This window comes from Lagenorhynchus albirostris, chromosome 2 (assembly GCF_949774975.1).
Source record: "Lagenorhynchus albirostris chromosome 2, mLagAlb1.1, whole genome shotgun sequence".
In the NCBI taxonomy this organism is placed as follows: domain Eukaryota; kingdom Metazoa; phylum Chordata; class Mammalia; order Artiodactyla; family Delphinidae; genus Lagenorhynchus; species Lagenorhynchus albirostris.
This window is the reverse complement of record NC_083096.1, coordinates 13,568,398-13,590,934: the sequence shown is the minus strand read 5'-3', so window position 1 is coordinate 13,590,934 and position 22,537 is coordinate 13,568,398.

The window sequence follows — 22,537 nt, the reverse complement described above, 5'->3', positions numbered from 1 at the left end:
TACTCTGTGCTGTGGATTATTAAAGCACAGTTTTATTTACAAGCAGGGGCTGAAGGTAAACCATACATGCTTTAGAAGTTTCTATAAACACTCTTTAAATCTGTGATCAAATACAAGTGAGTCTGAGAACACATTACTGTTTTCATAGGCAATCTGGAGGAAAAGTAAATCATATTAATGGTGAATCAGACTGTACTCTTGTCTGTTTACAAAGGTATAAGTTGCTGGGAAACTGAAGTTGGTGTGAGGATTCTTAGACTCTTGCTCTACTAGTCTCTTTCTTTTTTTTTTCTTTTTTTGGGGGGACCATCTGTTCGTGTGGCATGCAAGATCTTCGTTCCCTGACCAGGGATCGAACCCGTGCCCCCTGCAGTGGAAGCACGGAGTCTTAACCACTGGACCGCCACGGAAGTCCCCCAGTAGTCTCTTTCTTGAGACTTGGAAATATTCCCTCCAAGCCTTTAATTTGATTTGATCAATCAGTACATCCAGGGTTATTAATCATCTAAAACATGCATATACAAGTGTTGCCCCATTTCTTATCCAAAATGCAAATGACCCTCAGGCATTCATGTTGCCTCCAGTTCAATAGCATCAATAATATAACTTGGTATGTTCTTCTTTTGGGTCTGGTGGATATTGGAATCCTATTTATTCATGACATTTTAACTTCAAGATCACAGATTTTAAAAGCAAACATGTGCATTCCCCTAAGCTTTCTTTATGTATTAAACTTTTTATGGATATGTGATTCTCCTTCTATGTGGTGGAATATCATTTATGAGAAACATTTTTTAAAAATTTCTTTCATTTTTATCTTCATCTTTTAGGTTTTATCTTTTTAATTTTATTCAAGTATAGTTGATTTACAATGTTACGTTTGTGCTGTACAGCAAAGTGATTAAGTTATGCATTTATATATACATACATTTTCATATTCTCTTCCATTATGGTTTATCACAGGATATTGAATATAGTTCCCTGTGCTATACAGTAGGACCTTATTGTTTATCCATTCTCTGTATAATAGTTTGCATCTGCTAATCCCAAATTCCCACTCCATCCCTCCCCAATGCCCCTCCCCCTTGGCAGCCACAAGTCTATGTCAGTGAGTCTGGAGAAGTGTATCTTTATAAACATGACTAATTCATTAAATATAGTCTGCTAGCTATTACACATGTAAAGCCCCAAAATTAAGAGAAGATCTGACAAAACAGAATTGAAGCCACTACTTTAAATTATGTATAAAATGCCAAAGAACAGAAAACAACATTAAAATGGAAGTTAGAATCCATGCGTTTTTGCTTGGCTAGAATTAAAAAAAAAAAAACAACCTTCTAGTAGAAGTTAGAATCCATGAGGTTTTGCTTGGAGATATTGCAAAGGAGTGAAATGTTATACTTTGATAGGGTCTTGAGGGTCATAGTAAGAACTTAGCAGTTTCTTTGGGTGAGACGGGGACCGCTGAAGGAAAATGAGCGAAAGTATGACATGAGCTTACTTGCTTTTTAACAGAATGACTCTGGGTGTTAGTTTGGGGTGTAGACTACAGGGGGCAAGACCGAGTCGGAAGGCCATTTGGGAGACTGTACAGTAAGCCACATGAGGTATAAGGGGGCTTGGATCAGGGTAGCAGCAGTAGGGGTGGTGAGAGGAGTAGACTTCTGGTCATATTTTGTACTTAGATCTAGCAGGACTTGCTGACAGTGGAGCTATAGGGTGTGGAAGAAAGAGGCATCAAAGGTAACGCCAAGGTTTGGGGCCTGAGCAAGCTGGGAGGTGGAGCTGCCACGAACAGAGATAAAGGCTCCCAGAAAGAGTTAACTTAGGGGTGGCAAGAGAGAGAGAAACTCGGGTTTTGATTATGTTGAATTTGAGATGCTTGCCATAGAGCGCTGAGAAATTCTAGGAAATTGTTCTGAAAAACACCCACGAACTGGCTCTTACAGACTATATGACCCTGGTGCCAGTGTTTTTTGGTTTGTTTGCACATTTGTTTTTTTTAAGCTAAACCCTTTTCTCTTGTGTTGCGTCGAAGAGTTTTGAGTGAAAAGTCCAACGTTGTCCAACAGACTATTTTCTGAGTTGTTCTTCATGTTGTTTTTGGTGAAGATGATTCAAATGAAATAGGAAAATCCCTCCACTCCCTCTGTGAGATAATCGAATGCATTTTTCCATCTGCCTCTCTAACACCACCAGCAACAGCAAAGTTATGTTTATTTGAATCTCCTTGGCTAGCATTCATTCTACAACCATCACTTGATCTAAAAAAAAATCGATGTTCATGTCTCTAGTCACCTGCTCAGAGATGCTATGCTATTCATTAATTTTTAACAGGTGAAATCTAACTTGTTCTCATTACCAATGGATGAGGGTGGGCTTACCTCGCTGTTCCATTTTTTACCCCCTTTCTCTTGTAGAGAGCTGTCCTGGCGTGTTTAAGAAAAAAACAGGCCAAGTGAAACTTAGGCTTCTCATTTCTGGCATGCTTAAAGCCCAGCATGTAAATGTGGCTCCTGAGAGAAGCCAAGACAAGTTTATAAACAGATGTTTTCACAGGTAAACCATTGATTTTTAACCTTGAGGAGATAGTAAAGCTATGTCTGTATCTATTTATCAGTGTGAGAGGGAAGTCGTCTATCACCCCCAGGGGCTTACGATGCTCATAAATAATAGTGGTGCAATGTCAGTGTGACACTTCTGATACTGTAAAGCCTTAGATCTCTTTGAGGTTGGGATCTTATACTGAGAGACCCAAGTAGAAGCAGTGTATTTATTGAGTGTTCCTACATCTTCTACAGCTGATCATAGATCTTTGTGCGTTTCCTCACACCATCTTCCAGACTGACATCAGCCAGGGTAACCCTTCTAGCTTTCAAATCACAGTGCCTGTTTCAAACTTTTCCAAAAGTACTTAAAATGCACACATTTTAAAACAAATGTTTTCCCTGTGAAAATATTTTCTTTAAAAATTATCAGGAAATACGAATAAACAAACAAAAACCAATCATAAAGTGAAAGCACCTCTAATTCCCCACCCAGAAGAAAGTATTATCCATTATTTGTGAATATTCCTCTCGGCTGAGATCCTGGTATGTGTTCATGCCTTTACAAAATACTCAATTATCATGTCCTCTTTAATCTCCTTCATTTAAGATTATGTTATTTGCGTCTTTCCATACAAATAAATATTCTTTTATAAGCTTATTCTGTGGTTGCATAGGAGTCCGCTGTGTGGGTAAATTATAATTTGTTTAACCAAGTCTCTTGTTGGACAGTTAGATTTATTCTGATTTTTATCTATTTTATATGATGCTATGGTGAATATATCCTTGAATTTATGCATATACATGTTAATTATTGTGGAGATTTATTGATTTTTTTCTAAATTTTATTAAAGGAGAAATACAACTTAGACACAGAAAACTATACATGACTGTAAGTGTACAGCTCAAGAGATTTCCACCAGTGAAGCCAGCTGTGTGTGCAGCGCACAGCAAGAAAGAAGGAACTAGCCCAACCCCAGGAGCTCTGGACCCTTTCCAGTGGCTCCTCACCCTCCAAGGGAAATAGTAGCCTAACTTCTGACATCATAGATGCTTTTGAACTTTTTTGAAAGGAGTCATACTTTATATTCTCTTTTTTTTTAACATCTTTATTGGAGTATCATTGCTTTACAATGGTGTGTTAGTTTCTGCTTTATAACAAAGTGAATCAGTTATACATGTACATATGTTCCCATATCTCTTCCCTCTTGCGTCTCCCTGCCTCCCACCCTCCCTATCCCACCCCTACAGGCGGTCACAAAGCACCGAGCTAATCTCCCTGTGCTATGCGGCTGCTTCCCACTAGCTATCTACCTTACGTTTGGTAGTGTATATATGTCCATGCCTCTCTCTCGCTTTGTCACTATATTCTCTCTTATGTCTGGCACCTTCCTCCCAACAATATGTCTTAGGTTATTCGTCCACGCTCTTTTGTGTAGTTGTTGCTATTTATTCTCACTGATATATAACAGGGGCCAATAGATATTTTCTTTAAAGGAGCAGATAGAAAATATTTTAGGCTTTGCAGGACATGTATAGAACTGTGGCATGTTCTTCTGTGTGTGTGTTACCAATCCTTTAAAAATATAGAAACTAGTCTTAGTTTGCAAGCCACACAAAAATAGGCCTCACACTACAGTTAGCTCATAGACTATAGTGGGCCAATCCCTGCTGTATAGTATTTGATGATATGAATATATCACCCTTCATTGATCCATTCTGCTCTGGATAGATAGTTGCTTCTGGTTTTTGCTTTTTAAGAATAGTGTAAATATGAACATTCTCATACATGTCTCTGATATTCATATCTGTGGGGAAAATACATGAGTAGAATTTCTAGTCATAAGGTACGTGTATATTCTACTTAGTGGATTCTGCCCAATGTTTTCTAAAGTAATTATACCAAGTTATACTTTTACATGCAGTGCTTGATAATTCCAGTTATTCCACATTCCTGCTAGCAGTTGAGAATGTGCATCATTTTCTTTCTAAATTTTAACCAATCTAGTATGTGTGCAGTGGTATTTTATGTGGTTTTAGTGTTTATTCCATAATGACTTATAAAGTTGAGTGCTTTCTCTTATATCAATTGTCCATTTTGGCTTGTTTCGTTACGAAGGTCCTGTATAAGACTTTTGCCAATTAGTTTTTGGTTTCTGTGACATTTTAATATTGACTCATAGGAGTTATTTATATGTCATAGGTTTATTGGACATATATATCAACCATTTTCCCTCATTCTGTGGCTTACCTTTTCTCTTAATGGTGTCTTTTTTTTTTTTTTGGCTGCATCAGGTCTTAGTTATGGCATGTGGGCTGTTTGTTATAGCACATGGGCTCTTCTTTGCAGTGCGTGGGCTTCTCTCTAGTTGTGGTGTAGATTTTCTCCCTCTAGTTGTGGCCTGCGGGCTCCAGGGCATGTAGGCTCTGTAGTTTGCAGCACACAGGCTCTCTCATTGAGGCACACAAGCTCAGAAGTTGTGGAGCATGGGTATAGTTGCCCCGTGGCATGTGAGATCTTAGTTCCGCGACCAGGGATCGAACCCACATCTCCTGCATTGGAAGGCGGATTCTTTACCACTGGACCACCAGGGAAGTCCCTTAATGGTGTCTTTGGATGAACAGAATTTTTACAATTTTCATGCAGTCTTTTAATCAATACTTTTATTTGCATTTAGCACTTTTTGTATCTTGCTTAAGAAATCTTTGCCCTTTTGCTCACTCCCCCCAAAGCTTTGTTGTTTTACCATTCACATTTATCTATGATACATTTAGAATTGTTTTTTGTATATGGTGCAAGGTATAGGAATCAAGGTACCTTTTTTTCCTTTATGGCTGGCATATCAACCCAGGTCTATTAAGTGAAAAGACCGTCTTCTTCCCTGCTGTACTTCAGTGTCACCTTGGTTGTAAATTAGCTAACCACATATAACTAGGTCACTTGATGGATTCTCTATTCCATTGGTCTATTTGTCTGGGATAATTTTTTTTAATCTGAATTTTATTTATTTATTTTTATACAGCAGATTCTTATTAGTTACCTGTTTTATACATATTAGTGTATATATGTCAATTCCAATCTCCCTTGTCTGGGATAATTTTAAAGATCTTTTTAAAAAGCTCAAAATCCATTGAAGAAATAAAAACTTCCAGTTTTATCTTGTTCACCTTTAAGATGGCCAGTTAATAGATTTTCTTAACTTTATATAGCCTGGCATTGTATAAAAGTGCTCATATACAGGAGAGGATATTTCTGGACTGATACCAATTCAAAGAATGTGCAAGTTTTGTTTGTATTCTTAATCAACAGGGAGAAAACTAGCTGCTGTAAGAGATAGTAAGAATGATAGAAGAGAAAATGATAAAGATATGAATGGGGCATACTTATTTGAGAAGGGCATTAAGTTAATTTTCTAGCCAAGTTGAGCTCTACTTCTTCAATGCTACCTCTCCAGAAAGGTTTTCCGTGATTCAGTCAATTGCTGTTGTATCACCCTCATTTATCTGATTACGATTTGTCACTACTAGTATTTTTCATATTGATTTATTAAGTTTTCTGTCTCTCTACTCTAGAACGTAAATCCCCTGAGAGCAGAAATTCTTTATAACTTCAATACATTTTCCCCAGTGCTTAAACAGATACCTCCTTGTTGTAAGTGCTCAGTAAGTATTTATGGAATGAGTGGACCTGAGACCAACAAAGAACAGTTTTGCAACAATTAGCAAAATTAAATAACTGAAATCAACCATTCCAGGGCTGTGTTGTAGAGACAAGATGTCTTGTCAAAACAGCCTTTGAAGACAATCAAAAATAAAAAAAAATTAATAAGTCAAGATGTCGCCTTTGTGTCTCATGGCTCATATGAGACTTTATTACATGATTCAGTGATTTTTTTCAGAATGAGCTTATATAATGCAAGATTTGACGTTTTCCTCTGCTGAGAAGAATACACTTCTTTCATGACACACCGTCATCACTGTTTAATCAGTCGTTAAATTCGGTTCCTCTTTATGCATTAGTGGGAATTTGCTTCTTAGCTATGACATAACACAGTGATTCTCAAAAAGGACAGGAAACATGGTTATAGGGCAGTTTGAGTGTTCATGGAAGTGACTTTAGAGGTAGAAAAGGAGAGTCTAGCTGAAGATACATAGCATAGATATGGCAGTTCGAATCGTATACAAAGATCATTAGCAATCAGTTACAGGGCATTGTAGAAATTTTATTTTAAAGAATTTAACATATATTAACATAAACCAAACGCTCCCAACCTCAACAGGCTGTCCAAGTTTCACTAGCTCAGGGACCACAAATGCTGACACAGAAGGAAGTGGCGGGATGAGATATTTTCAAATTGATGGAAGTGTTATGCTGATAAGTTAAAGAACTGCCGAGCTGGTACTGATGTGCCTGGGACACTCTAAACTTACATCTAGTGTCCTGATGTAATTGTTAATCAGCCCTCTTTCATTCTCAGAAGTGTCCAGTACGATAAGTTCCATTTTATCCCAGTCACAGACTGTGTGGACAGCCCTCCTGGCCATGGTGAGGCCCCTTTGGCAGAAGTCGCAGTGAGAGTCAAACCCCCAGGAAGAGTTTAAACCACAAAAAAAGGCTGTTCAGTGGTTGCTGCTGCTGTTCTTTTCCCCCTTGGCATTTAGCAAAAGATGCAGGATTTTTACATGTTACAGGCAAAGGCTGTAAGGCAGGTCAATATTAGAGTTCACCAAACCACATGGCATAGTTGGTATTTGGAGAAATCCTCTCTGGGTTGCTTTCTCAGCTCTGGTGGGAGCTTAACAACTGCCAGTGTTATTTTGGCAGCCAGCTCAATCGAGCTGCTGCTCACAGGCCAATATTTAAAAGCTCCAGGAAAAAAAAAAGTCCATTTCCTCTCTCTACCGCATACCACACTTCTGGGAGACTGAACTATCTTACTGAGCACTTTATTCAATCTAAATTTAAGCAGAACTTTTCCCCACTTCCCAAGAGAGGAACAACAGTGAACTAGAGGAGAATGAGAGGAACTGGAAGAGGTAATGCTCCATATCATTTGGTTAATCTATCTTGTTTATTAATTTATTACATGGAACAGTAAGTTTAATGGCTTTAACTTTGAAGTGGAAAAGAAGCCCCTGAAGTATACTTTCAAAAAATGCAATAATGACTTTAGAAAGATCTAGGACAAGGAATGCATTTAATGTTTTCAGTTATTTTCCAAGAACTGCTTTAACCTTAGCCTTCAGATTTATCATTTTATATCAGCCCAAATATTACCGCCATAAGAAACCATGTATTATTAAAAATCAGAACAGTTTCCTATATTTATTAGTTTTAGTCATAAAATTGCTATTAGAAATAGCATACAGATGAGTTTGATATCCATAAAATCATTGAAACATAACATGATATTTACTACCTGTGGTACATAATTATACTCACATGCTCTTAGATGCATTTATTTCTGTCACAGAATAATTATTTTCAGCAAGTTGTGCTGCACTTTCAGAAGTTGAATTTTAATTTCCTCATTCCTTTTCTACTTCCAAATTTGAAAAGGTGTCATTTCAAGAAAGATTCTTCATGGAGAGATGTCTTCTTAGAGTACACATCATTTTTTATTATTTTTGACTTTTCAGTAATTTTACTTATTTTTTGGTTTATGCTGTGAAATTGACCAAACTGTACAACAGGGATTAATTATAGATGAGTTGACCTATTGATATATTTGCTATTGTACCCTGACTTTTAAAATAAATGTTATAAACCTTAAAGTCACATGTGTTGAAAACAAATGTTTAAAAATAATACATTTATGATTTGTGTCTGTCTTTTGCATTATTTTTATTTTATTTATTTATTTATTTTGTGGTACGCGGGCCTCTCACTGTCGTGGCCTCTCCCGTTGCGGAGCACGGGCTCCGGACGCGCAGGCTCAGCGGCCATGGCTCACGGGCCCAGCCGCTCCGCGGCATGTGGAATCTTCCCGGACCGGGGCACGAACCCGTGTCCCCTGCATCGGCAGGCGGACTCTCAACCACTGCGCCACCAGGGAAGCCCTTGCATTACTTTTTAAAATGTATTTATTTTATTTATTTATTTTTTGGTGGCATTGGGTCTTCGTTGCGGCGCACGGGCTTTCTCCAGTTGTGGCGAGCGGGGGCTCCTCTTCGTTGCGGTGCGCGGGCTTCTCATTGCGGTGGCTTCTCTTTGTTGCAGAGCATGGGCTCTAGGTGTGCAGGCTTCAGTAGTTGTGGCTCGCTGGCTCTAGAGTGCAGGCTCAGTAGTTGTGGTGCACGGGCTTAGTTGCTCCGTGCATGTGGGACCTTCCTGGACCAGGGATCAAACCCATGTCCCTTGCATTGGCAGGTGGATTCTTAACCACTGTGCCACCAGGGAAGTCCCTACATTATTTTTAATTTTGTCTCCTCATTCACCATTTAGACATGATACATCCTTTTTTTAACTAATTTTTATTGGAGTATATAGTTGGTTTACAGTGTTGTGTTAGTTTCAGGTGTACAGCAAAGTGAATCAGTTACAGCATACATATATCCACTGTTTTTTAGATTCTTTTCCCATATAGGCCATTGCAGAGTATGGAGTAGAGTTCCCTGTGCCATACAGTAGGTCCTTATTAGTTATCTATTTTATATATAGTAGTGTGTATATGTCAACCCATTAACAGTTTCAAGTCTCTTACATGCACAGGGTAAATACTTAGATGTCAGTTTGCTGAACTATAGTTTTGAATAGCGCTTTGAGGGTGGTGTAAGTGGGTGAACCTGTAAGCTAGTGTGAGAGCCTCGCCAGCTACTCAGTGCCCACATCAGATGCGGCTTTGTGACTCTCCCCTTCTCATCCACTATATATTTTAATGGGAAAATTATATACTACAATTTGGAAATTCAAGAAATTCTTAAAACTCTCCCATGAAAAGTCCATTGTGTTTTATGGACTTTTCTCCGTGGTTGAGGACCTCAAGTAGAAGGATGTAGACTTAATGCAAGAAAACATTTATAAATGAACATCCAAGTCAGAGTAGGCTTCTCCTGGGTAATTTGTGTTGTGGAATATTGCTTTCTAGGCAAAAACTTCTCCATCCATGAAAGGCTAGAGAATATTTGAATATGGAACATGTCTTACTAAAGTGCCTCACAATTATCAGACACAAATTTATTTAAAGGAAAATGACCTGTAGCAAATAGTCAGAAAAAGGACCTATAGGAATAAAAAAATCCCTGGGGGGGCTTCCCTGGTGGCGCAGTGGTTGAGAGTCCGCCTGCCGATGCAGGGGACACGGGTTCGTGCCCCGGTCCGGGAAGACCCCACATGCCGCGGAGAGGCTGGGCCCGTGAGCCATGGCCGCTGAGCCTGCGCGTCCGGAGCCTGTGCTCCGCAACGGGAGAGGCCACAACAGTGAGAGGCCCGCATACCACAAAAAAAAAAAGAAAAAAAAAATTCCCTGGGAGAAATTCTAGTTTCTTAGGTGCCCTCCGCATGTATAACAGCAGTTGCAGTGGAAGGGAATCTTTCTGGGTAGACGTTCTCACTGTCTCCATTTCATGCCCTCCAAAGCATCTTTTCATGTTCTCCAGTTTTTTGGTAACATTTTTTATTTGAATTATGACAGAAGGTTTTGAAGTATTAAGTGGTGTGCAGATTTAAGTTTTACCCTGTAAAACTGATGAGGGTGGCAAAGGCTGGAGAAAGAGAAGGAGAATCCCACAGGGACAGGAGGATGAAAGGGGGAAAGTACAGTTCCAGGATCCTTTTACAGGGCCAGCTAGAGACCCACACAGCCTTCCTCCTGCCATCCGGTGAGGTAAACTGCCCAAACATTTTCCAGGAGGAGTGATGCTTGATTTGTCTAAAATTTTATCCACCCCTCACCCCTTACCTCCTTTTCTTGAATGGCCTTGGATATACCTTTGACTCTATAGGGACAGAAAGCCCTAAATACTAATAAGGTTCTGGTAGAATGAAGGGGAAGTTGCTACACCAGATCAATGTGGGACTAAATTAAATCAACTCAAAGCTCAAACTCCACCAAGATAAGACAGGGGTGGGGCGTGGGGTTTTCATACCAAACCACACTCTACACATGAATATTATTTAAGGCCAAGCCAGCTGATGTCAGCCTTCTTGTGAAGATCATTTCACTTTGTTTGTTATGTAGTAGTGTATTTCCTGTCCCTTTTTGCCAATATTGACTTTCAAACATTGGACACTTCTCTTATTTACCACTGAATGGTCACCTTTCTGAATCATCGGGAAGAACTGCCTCAGTGATAATATCTTCAGAATCCCATCTGCATAGATGACACAATCTAGTCTTTAAAATGTATGATATAATTTAAGAATTTCTCTGTATCAAAAGAGTAAGCACACAGCACTAAAATTCAAACACATCTTGAGTGAAAAGTAAAAATCAAGTGCTTTGGACATATTTTCAGGAAAAGCTGCAGAGATTGTATAGCTTTAATATTTAATGAACTCATAAGTCAATAAGAAACATACTAAAATTATAATAGGTGATCACTGAACAGGGTTGTCCAGAGAAATGGAACAAATAGCATATAGATATGGATATATGTACATATGTGTGTGTGTGTGTGTGTGTGTGTGTGTGTGTGTGTATATATATATATATAGAGAGAGAGTTATTTTAAGGAATTGGCTTATGCAATTATGGAAGCCAAGAAATCCCATGATCTGCTGTCTTCAAGCTGCAGACCCAGAAAAGCCAGTGGTGTAATTCAGTCTGAATCCAAAGGCCTGAGAACTAAGAATGTTGATGTCCCAAGACAGAGTAGATGTCCCAGTTCCAGCAAAGAGAAAATTTGGTCTTCCCTCACCTTTTTTTTTTTTTTTTTTTTTTAATGGTACGCGGGCCTCTCACTGTTGCGGCCTCTCCCGGTGCGGAGCACAGGCTCCGGACGCGCAGGCTCAGCGGCCATGGCTCATGGGCCTTCCCGGACCGGGGCACGAACCCGTGTCCTTTGCATCGGCAGGCGGACTCCCTACCACTGCGCCACCAGGGAAGCCCTTCCCTCACCTTTTTGTTCTATTCAGGACCTCGACAGATAGGGTGATGCCCATCTGCATTGATGAGAGTCATCTTCTTTATTCCGTCTACAGATTCAAATGCTAATCTCCTTTGGAAGTACCCTCACAAACATACCCAGATAGGATGTTTCACCAGCTATCTGGGCACCCCTTACCCCAGCCAAGATGATACATAAAATTAACCATGGCTAACACTTATTAGGTCTTAAATTATTATTTATATATCATTATACATTTATAATTTATTATATTATAAATATGTTGTTTAAAACTATGAACTACCTTTATAAAACTATATATACTGTTTTAAACTATGAACTACATATACACATATAATATAAACAATAATATAGTTTAAAACAATATTGTTTATTTAGCAAACAATTATAAAGATGATAAAAATACAGCTATTTTTATAGCATAGACAGGGTTATATTAATATAGTATTATATCACACGCTACTGTTTTAAATAATGAGCTACTTGTTTTACTATGTATTACTGTAAAAACAAATGATGTGATCACCTTTATAATGATTTTAATTCTTGCTCTCGTATCTGCAAGCACCTTTTTACTATAACATTTAACTTCCAACTTCTCCTCTAGAATACAGGAATTGATTGTGCTTCTTTATTTGTAGAAACTGAGTGTTTCTCTCTAGCTATTCACCCTTGTTTCTCACGCTTACCTCTGTATGAAGGAAAACTTTATGTATTTTGTAAAGTGTGATGATGAAATTTGAGAAGCTGAATCTAGCAGTGCAGGTATAAATTGTGCCATCAGAAGATTAGAATGAAAAGTGAGATGTCCTGAAATTGTGAGTGGCATCAGTAATAGAGGTAAATGCAACTGAAGACCTGTTTGAACTGTCCCATTCCATTCATTTTATTATGTTCTCCCTGAGTCATAAAAAAAGGGTTCCCATTTTTCTTAAGCTGATGGGAATAAAGATTATAGTAGGTATTTTGAAGATTTTTCAGGGAGTGTATGTGCCTGTTTGTATGTCTTTCCTTGATCTTTGACTGGTATATTAAATGTATAATTTTCTCTGATTTTCTCTTAAGAAAATCCTTTTCTTATAGCTCAGATTAAAACAATTAGTCTAATGACTTAAGGGACCTTAAAAGATGTCCTTGTGCTCTACCCAAGTTAAAGCTCAAAGTATACCTTATTGCACTTGAACAGCAACAGAATATACATCCAAATGAAATGCTGGATATGATTTCTAAATGACTTGCCCTTATTGAAAGCACCTTCATCCAGTATAAAAGTATTGCTCCAGTCTGTCAGGATTTGGGGATGAGTTAAAGCTATAACAATGGCCCTTTGTAGCATTGGGAATCTTAGCTCTGCTACGTGTAGTCATTAATTAGAAGGAGGGCAAAATTCTGGCTTAGACTCTGCCTGAGAAGAACTTGAAATCTGATGGCTGATGAAGTGAAATTTGTCAATACACCTCCACCAGGCACAACAAGGATTTACTGAATGCTTACTGTGTGATAGACACTGTGCTTCTGTCATGCGTAAAACCTGGTTTTCACCTGGAGAAGCATAGGCAGATAATTTTAGCTGAGATTTTCTAATATAGGAGCTTATTCAGCAAGCCTGGAGAGCAAGCCCTGCCTGACAAAAAAAGAGCCCCAGAGACAACCCTGGCACTTTGACACGAAGGCAGTAGGGAGGGACCTTCACCTAAAGGGTGAGTCATATAGATATGTCCTCTGCCTACTATGACCTAATTCCAAAACTGATTGAAATACCTTTCTTCCTGTTGTGCGCCTTCCTGATTAAAGGCTTTATTTTGAGTGATATGATATGACACAACCAGAGTTTCTTATCCTCTTTAGAGACTCTTTATCTTTTACTGGAATTAAGTGAGAGTTGTCATGTAACTGTCACTGTAAGTGTCTGAGGGATTTCAAAATTCTTACGTGAAAGTGTAAGTGGTCGTCCAGAATATATACAAGGAGGCCAAGAAAAGCTCTCTCTCCCTCATTATACAGAGGAGGTAGAGATGATCTCCAGGTCTCTAACTGTTATTGAGACAACGTAAAGACGGTTCTCACTTCAGATTATATAGTTTTCTAACCTTTCAGATGGTCGTAACACCTCATTGTTCCCGATGGAGTTGGAGATTTCTAATTAACTTTTGCTACGACCTTGACAATTTAAAGTCAATCCTGAAAATGGTGTTTACCACAATGATCTGTTGCTCCATGCCATTTAGAAATATGAACCAGCTAAGTCCTTTTATTTTTAATCAATTGGAATTTTACTCTGCAGAAGGGAAAAATTTTTCAGTGTACACAAAGCATGTGCAGCAAAACAAAAATGCTTTCAGACGAGGCTCCAAGGGTTATTTCTCATTATTTTTGGCATCCCTCTTTCCATTGAAACAAGTCACAGGCGTATCTGCAGTTGATCAGTTGACAGATCAGCAATTCTATTAAGATGAAAACTAACCTTGGAAATGTTTAGAAGGAAAAGGGTATCCTTTGATTTATTATGCCATTTCATGCCTGTGCTATTATTTCCCTTTCAGCTATTCAGGCTGTGTTAAGTAGAAACGTCCACCATTTTTAATAAAGTGCTTCCTTCCAACCAAATATTAACCAGCAGCATTTTAGAAGAGCCTTCTGATTAAAGTAAATGAAATAAAGATCGTCCGGTTCTGTTTAATCATAGTGAGGCATAATGAACAGAATACAGCCACATTCTTGTGATGACAAACTGTGCTGTCATTTCTTTTCAGTACCAGCTGAGGTCCGGGTGTTTTCCTCAGGAATTATAGGGACATTTGCCTTTTAGTAGGTGGCAATGCATTCTAGTTATCTTGCGTCTTGATACAAGTTGTTATGAGTGATGTGTGGTTGATTTGTATGTTTAGGTAAAGTTATTTTGGAAGTGGTCATTTGTTTTTGCCCAAAGTCAGGACTGAGAGAGCTAGCTTATATAATTTAAACTTTGAAGTTTAGTCAGAAGTTAAACATTCAGATTTCCTTGAATTTCAAAATCTCCTCATTAGTTTCTCTCTTTATTGCATCTCTGCGCTCTTGTTATCCACTTTCCTCACTGTATTGGTTTATAGCATCTAAATAACTATTCCTAAATTCTTTTGGAACTTATATTTTGCTAAAGAAAGCCGTAAGATTTTTGAAAAGGGGTTTCTCAGGCAGGAAGAAACAGAAGTTGAAAGGAAAAACTGATAATATAGATCCACTTTAGCAGAGAATAATCTTAAAATTCCAACAGTTCTCCATTAAATTTTAATTTTGGATGTTCTGTTGACTAACTCAAGACTAAATCAAAAAGCATTTAGATTATTCTGTAAACCTTGGCATTTTCGTTAAAGTTCAACTTTTCATTATTTTGCACCCTACAAATAGGAAAAAGAAAGACAAATTCTAAAATATTCAAATTTTCAATAAATGAAAAGACAATATCACAAAGATTACTAGGATAGATTGCTCAAGAAATATCCATTAGTGTGATTGAAGGTGGTAAAAAATATTGCAATACTGATGACTATAAACTTATATCAGCTTTTTTTCACCCATAGATGAATATTTTTATTTCTGTGTTCTGTAGAACATAAAACAGGAGAAGTGTTCTGTGAATTTTGTAATTGAAATTAACTTTTGTTTAAAATAAAAGAGAAAAGGTAATTGATAAGATAAAATGAGCATCTCTTTGGGGAGCGGGGAGGGACGGATTGGGAGTTTGGGATTAGCAGATGTAAACTATTATAAATAGAATGGTTAAACAATAAGGTCCTACTGTATAGCACAGGGAACTATATTCAACATCCTTTGATAAACTGTAGTGGAAAAGAATATGAAGAAGAATGTATATATGTATATAACTGAAGCTCTTTGCTGTACAGTAGAAATTAACACATTGTAAATCAACTATATGTCAATACAATAAATTTTAAAAAACTACTACACTTATCTGTAAGTCTATATTACCTACCTATATCATCTAAATCTATATAGCTAGCTAGTCAGCCAGTTATCTACCTATCCACGTTAAAAATCTATATCCATATCTATATTATAAATAAAATACTTTTCCAAGAAACTATATGTGTATGCACACATTATTTTTGATGTGTTATAACCTTTATATTTCTGCCTAATTCACTCTTATTTTCATAGCAAACATGAGACAAAATACCTCATTTTCACATAACTATAATTAGCAATAAACTTTTCCACTTGCATTTATTTTTCAGTATTAGCATCTCTTAACATTCATTAAATAATGCAGCTTATTTTCAGAAGGCAGTGCCAGATTAAGAATGGAAAAATCTAGAGCCAAATGAAAGGTGCCAAGAAAACAGGTTCATTGCAATTTAAAATGTTGGAGACTATTGATAAATTTTCCTAATGCTATAGTACAGAATGCTAAATATAAAAAACTCATTTATTCCACACATGCCATCAAATACAAAATTCAGAAACAATTGAAAAGTTACCTCCTATCAGGCAAATCCTTAAATACACCTCTGAATGGAATTTGGAAAAATTTAAACACCAATTCCTCACCTAGGTAATAGTTGATAGTCTCCTAAAGTTCTCATTATTTGGTTTTTAAAGTTACGCTTCTTTCTTTTTTAAATACAACTCAATGTGGATTTTTTCTTCTGAAAGAAAAATCATTTGGCACAAGCAGAATTGTCAAGGACTGTCAAATATTGAGAAACGCGGTGAGAAATGGGAAAGGGCTGAGTCACTTAGAAAGTACACTTACGTGCAGACAGCCCAGCGTAACAAGTACTAAATTGAAGAAGAGAGTGGTTGGTGGAAATAGGTCAAAACAGCCCAAAGAAGCATAGTCATTACATGGCAAAATGACCTGTAGATGAATTCACATTCTGGGTAGGTGATCTGTTTATTATCAAAGTCTTGATATTGATGGTCCTCAAATTAGGTACCTTAACTTTGTCAGATGTTTTGGTTTTGTGATACTTACTTCTGCTTAATTTCATCTGAAAGGCAGGGAATATTCTGATAACTCTTAAAGCTTAGACCAGTACTGCCTTTCCTTCTAAGCCCTGTGAAACAATCTGGGCTTGACATTTTCTTTGTTGAAAGGTATTTTACTATGAATTAAATTTGTTTAAAAGGCTTTGGACTATTCAGGTTATCTATTCTTGAGTGTGATTTGGTTGTTTGTATCTTTCATGGGATTTGTCCATTTCATCTAAAATTTTGAGTTAGTGGGCATAGGATAAATAACATTCCTTTCTTAATTTTTTAATGCCTGTGTGTCTGTAGTGATGCTCCCTCTTCCCTTCCTCTTGATATTGGTACTTTATGTCTTCTCTCTCACTCGCTTTCTGTCACTGATTGACCAGCCAAAATAGAGGTATATTAATTATATTGTCCTTTCCAAACACCAGCTTTACACTTCATTGATGTTCTTTACACATTTTCTTTTTATAAATTTATTTATTATTAAAAAATTTTTTTTGGCTGCATTGAGTCTTCGTTGCTGCGTGCAGACTTCTCTCTAGTTGCGGTGAGCAGGGGCTACTCTTCACTGCGGTGTGTGGGCTTCTCATTGTGGTGGCTTCTCGTGTTGCAGAGCATGGGCTCTAGGTGCATGGGCTTCAATAGTTGTGGCATATGGGCTCAGTAGTTGTGGCGCATGGGCTTAGTTGCTCCATGGCATTTGGGATCTTCCCAGACCAGGGCTCGAACCCATGTCCCCTGCATTGGCAGGCAGATTCTTAACCACTGTGTCACCAGGGAATTCCCTCTCTACACATTTTCTATTTTTAATTTCATCAATTTCTGCTCTTTCTTATTTCCTTTTTTCTGCTTGAGTTGGCTTCATTTTACTCTTCTTTTCCTACTTTTTTAAAGGAGAAGCTTAAGTTTCTTATTGATACCTTTATTTATTTTCAATATAATCATCAATGGTATAAAGTTTCCTCTCAGTGCTTCTTTAGCTCCATCCCTCAACTTTGATATATTACATTTTCAGTTCCATTTAGTTCAAAATATATTAAACTTCCACTGAAACTTACTTTCTGACTGACTTCTTTGACTAAATATTTGAATATTTTCCAGATATCTTTCTATTGTTGATTTCTGGTTTAATTTTGTTACTGTCTTAAACATTGTATGACTATGTGAACATAACATTGTATGGTCATAAACATTGTATGGTCAAAACACATTGTATGAGATCATTTACATTTAATATTTTAATGTACAAAATATGGTATATCTTAATGAGTACTCCATTTGCACTTGAAAATTGTGCATTCTTGTTACTGTTGAGTGAAGGGTTCTCTAAACATCAGTTAGGTCATATTGGTTGACAGTGTCATTCAGGTCTTCTATATCCTTATTGATTATGTCTACCTGCACTACCAATTTCTGACAGAGGAGTGATGACGTCTCCTACTGTAAATATGAATTTGTCTGTTTCTTCTTGCAGTCCTCTAAGTTTTTGGTTCAGATATTTTGAAGCTCTGTTGTTAGGTGAATATACATTTAGAATTGTTATTATTTCTTGAAAAATTGGGCCTTTTATCATTATCCAAATCCCCTTTTTTAATACTCCTCATTTTAAAATCTACATTGTCAAATAGAAATATAACTACTTATAGCTTTATTTTGGATAGTCTTTGTACTGTATGCCTTTTTCTATCCTTTTAACCTATCTATGTCTTTATATTTAAATGGATACCTTATTGACATTATATAGTTAGTCTTTGAGTTTTTTAAAATAAATCTGGCAATCTGTCTTTTAGTTGATTTCTCTATGTCACATGTCTTTTTTTCTCTAGCTGTCTTCAAGTTTTTCTTTCTGTTTTTGATCTTATGCAGTTTGAATATGATATATCTAGCTATTTTTGTTTTTTTTGTTATTGTTGACCCTGATTAGTATCCTCTGGGCTTCTTTGATCTCTGGTTTATTGTTAGTAATTTTGGAAAATTCTCAGCCATTGTTTTTTCAGATATTTATTCTGTTCTTTTTAGTTCTCTTCTTCCCTTTCATAATTGGGGTTCCAATTATGCATGACTTAGACCATTTGATATTATCCCACATTTCTTGTTTATGTGTTTTTTCACTTTTTTTCTTTTTGTGTTTCAGTTTCGTTAATTTGAGTTCACTATTTTGAGTTCACTGCTTCTTACCTTGGCTGTGTTGAACCTACTAATGAGCCAGTCCAAGACTTTTTGTTGTTTCTCATTTTTAGGATTTTCACTCAAGTCTTTGTTATAGTTTCCACCTCTGTTGAAATTTCCCATCTGCTCTTGCATGTTTTCTACTTTTTCTATTATAGTCTTTAACATATTAATCAGAGTTATTTTTAAATCCTTGTTTTATACTTCAAACATCTACCATATGTAAGTCTGGTTCTATCATTTGCTTTGCTCTATACAGTTTATTGCTTTTCTTTACTTTTGAAATAACTTTTAAATTTTGTTGTTGTTGAAAGCCATAAGTTTTTCATGAGATTTTCTGTAAGCCAGATGGAGCTATAGCTTTTATGCCTGGAAGTGGGCATGCAGTTCCCTCTGCTAGACCTTTGGTGTGAGGGTGTGGGTCAGCCTAGAAAATCTCGACAGGTGTGAACTAGGCTTAAGATTTGTTGTTGCTCTGGTTATCCTTTGTGAATCATAGGCTAAAACTGCCTCTTGTGTTACCTTGTGTTAAGGTTGAGACTGGTTTGCCATATGGCTTTGCTAAGTATTTACTTTACCTTCAGTTTTAGATCAGTCACTTGCACTGCTCTTTTGAGAGGGTCTCTTTCCACCCTCTTATCCCTTTTCTAACACTATTCCAACATTACTTGGCACTCAACATGTTGGCCTGATGGTGAGATCTGGAGGGAGCAGATATTCCTTGCTTTTCTCATTATGCCTCAGTCCTAGGCAGACACTGTGTCCCTGGATCTTAGAGCCATGGCATCCTCAGAATCCCTGCTTCTCACCAGTTCCAGTCCTAGGACCAGCATGTATTCCTGTCCTGTCCCTGGACAGAGAATATTTTTCTGTTTTCTTCCAACTGAAATATGTTTTCACCAATGACCTAAAAGTGGCAGTATTTGTTGCCTTTTTCCCAGGACTTGGAGGCTTTCCTTCCCTAGAGAGGGATGAAGGATCAATTTGAGGTTTCATGTCTTCCCCGGGGTTGGCATTTGTGTTCCATGGGCCCTTACCAAGAAGTACCATTCCTCAGGACCTTTACAGTCTTATTTGTGAGTATCTTTGAGGTCTTGGAGAAGATCCTGCAAGTGGGTCAATTTCCCCTTTTATCAACAGCCCCTCCCCTACAAGTTCCATTTTCTCTTGGTAGCCCACGTTTAGTCTTTGTCAAGTTTTAACCATTTTAGCTGAATTCTTTTGGATGTGTTCAGCAGAATCAGTCTCAGTTAAACTGCTGGCTTGCTATCTCTCTCCACAGGTTGCCTGTTTTCCCTTCAATTCAGGATTAGATAGTTGATCTCTAATGGATTCGAAAAACGTTGTGAATTTTCAGATTTTCTGGTGTTTTCTTATTGTAAGTGTAAATGCTCTTTCCAACTTTGTACATCCTAATTCGAAGCCTGAAGTAAATCAGTTCCCTTCTGAGTGTTTACCCACAAACAAGGTTTTAAAATCCTTCTATAAGGGTAAGAATTAATAAACAATTCATTCACTCAGCAAATATTTACTGAGCACTTCTATGCAGGAGGTACTTTTTAGGAGGCAGTAGGGAATAAAACAATATCATTAGGATCTTGGAGCTCATATTCTCAATGGGGAGGGGAGAACAGAAAATAAACAATAAACATAATATGGATGTAAATTTGATAATATTTTGTAAGTTGTTAAATGCTATGGGAAAAAAAGAGACAAAATGGAGGCAAGTAAGAGATCAGAAGTACCATTAGGGCTTGCCTTCCATTTTTGTTTTTGTTTGTTTTTCTTGCGGTACGTGGGCCTCTCACTGTTGTGGCCTCTCCCGCCGCGGAGCAACAGGCTCCGGACGCGCAGGCTCAGCGGCCATGGCTCACGGGCCCAGCCGCCCCGCTTGCCTTCCATTTTTAATAAAGTAGTCAGGAGGTGTCTCACTGAGAAGTTATAATTAGGTTAGAGACTTGAAGGAGAAGTAGTTCATCCAGTGGATATTTGGGAGGGAGAAACAGCATTTCCAGGAGGTAAAAATAGCCAGTGTAGAAAGCCCTGAAGCAGGTGCAAGCTTGGCATATGTGCAGGTTCAAGGAGGCCAGTGTGTCTGCAGCAGAGCCAGCAGGGGAAGAGGAAGAGAGTGTGGTATCAGAGACGTGGGTGATGGGGAACAGATCATGTATGTTCCGGGAGGCTCTGGACCAGACTTGGATTTTATTCAGAGGGATATGAGGAGGCACAGTAGGGTGTTGAGTAGAGGAGTAATATGATAAGACTTTCATTTTTAAAAAGCATCTCTCCAGCCACTGTGTTGGGAATAGACTGGGGTGTTGAGTATGAATGGCATAATCAAACTGTCATGCCATTTAATAAGGGTGACCTTAAAGAAGATTGCTCCTTTGAGTCCAATTCAGAGTTCTTTCTCCCTTCCAGTAAAATTATATTTAATTGTCAAAAATGAATCATGTCTTCATTCTACAATTAATAGGACTTAATGCTAAACTGCAAATCATAATGGCTTAAACTATACACCAGTAAAATTTGAAAACTATTCTGATATATTCATATAATCAACTTCTTCGTGATGTCCCTGCTTTGTCATTAATAACATACATTTGGAATGTCCTGAAAGCAATAGATAGTAAATTTATAACATTTTTCATCCTTTTAAAATTTCTTTAACTTATATTTGCTATATTTCTCACAATCAGATAATAGAATAGTTAAGGTTAGTATTCTGTAGTTTGAAGAAAAAAAGCCACAGAAATGACTTTTTAAACATTCTGCTGCCCATTTTCCCACCTCAGCCCTCAAAGTAGACTCATTGCGTATAAAATTTACTATAACTCATATTTTCCATCACCCGTATTTGCATAATTTTTCCACATGGTGGCACAATTAGCAGAAGGCTAGCCTCACTGTGCTTGTTGCAGGGACAGACTGAAAGATACAGCTACTGAAAATTTAAAAATAATACTGATAAACAGTATGTATATGTTCCTATTATTATATTTTAACGTGTTCAGTGATACTATTTTTTAAAGAAAATCCCATCTCAGTAACTAATAACACATTTTTTGAAATAGTCAAACATCAAATTTAATTCTGGTTGAATCCTTGTAAATGTTTTTATTTTTTAGGGTTTTTTTTTTTCTGACTGCCAATCACTCCTATCCCCAAATAAAACCCCAAATGCAGGTATATTGACCACCTTGTTCACTTCTCAATTCTGAATTGCAAAATAGTGCCTAGAATAACAGGCTCTCAGTTTTGTTATTGTTGAATGAAGTGTGATAACACAGTGTTTGAAACATTCTCGTCTGATCTCCTGTATGTACAACCGTTTGCTGTTTCTTTGAACTCTCTACCTAGATTATTTACACATACCTCATATTCAATGTCTATAACTGAACACTTTTCTCCCAATTTCAAATTCAGTCTCTCTTTAGTGCTTTACTGCACTCACCATCCTTTAGGCTCTTCAAGCCAGAAATCTGGGCATTGTCTTTGACTCATTCTTTTCCTTTACTCCCTACATGCAATCATTCACCAAATGGCGTAACTTCTACATCTTGATTATCTTTCAAATCTTTTAAATTTTTTGCGTCTCCACCATGGCCAACACAGTTGAAACCTCCTACTTTCTCTCTCCTAGGTGAGTGTAGTAACCTTTTTTTTTTTTTTTTTTTTTTTGCTGCGTTGGGTCTTTGTTGCTGCATGTGGTCTTTCTTTAGTTGTAGCGAGCAGGGGCTACTCTTCAATGCATTGTGCAGGCTTCTCCATGCAGT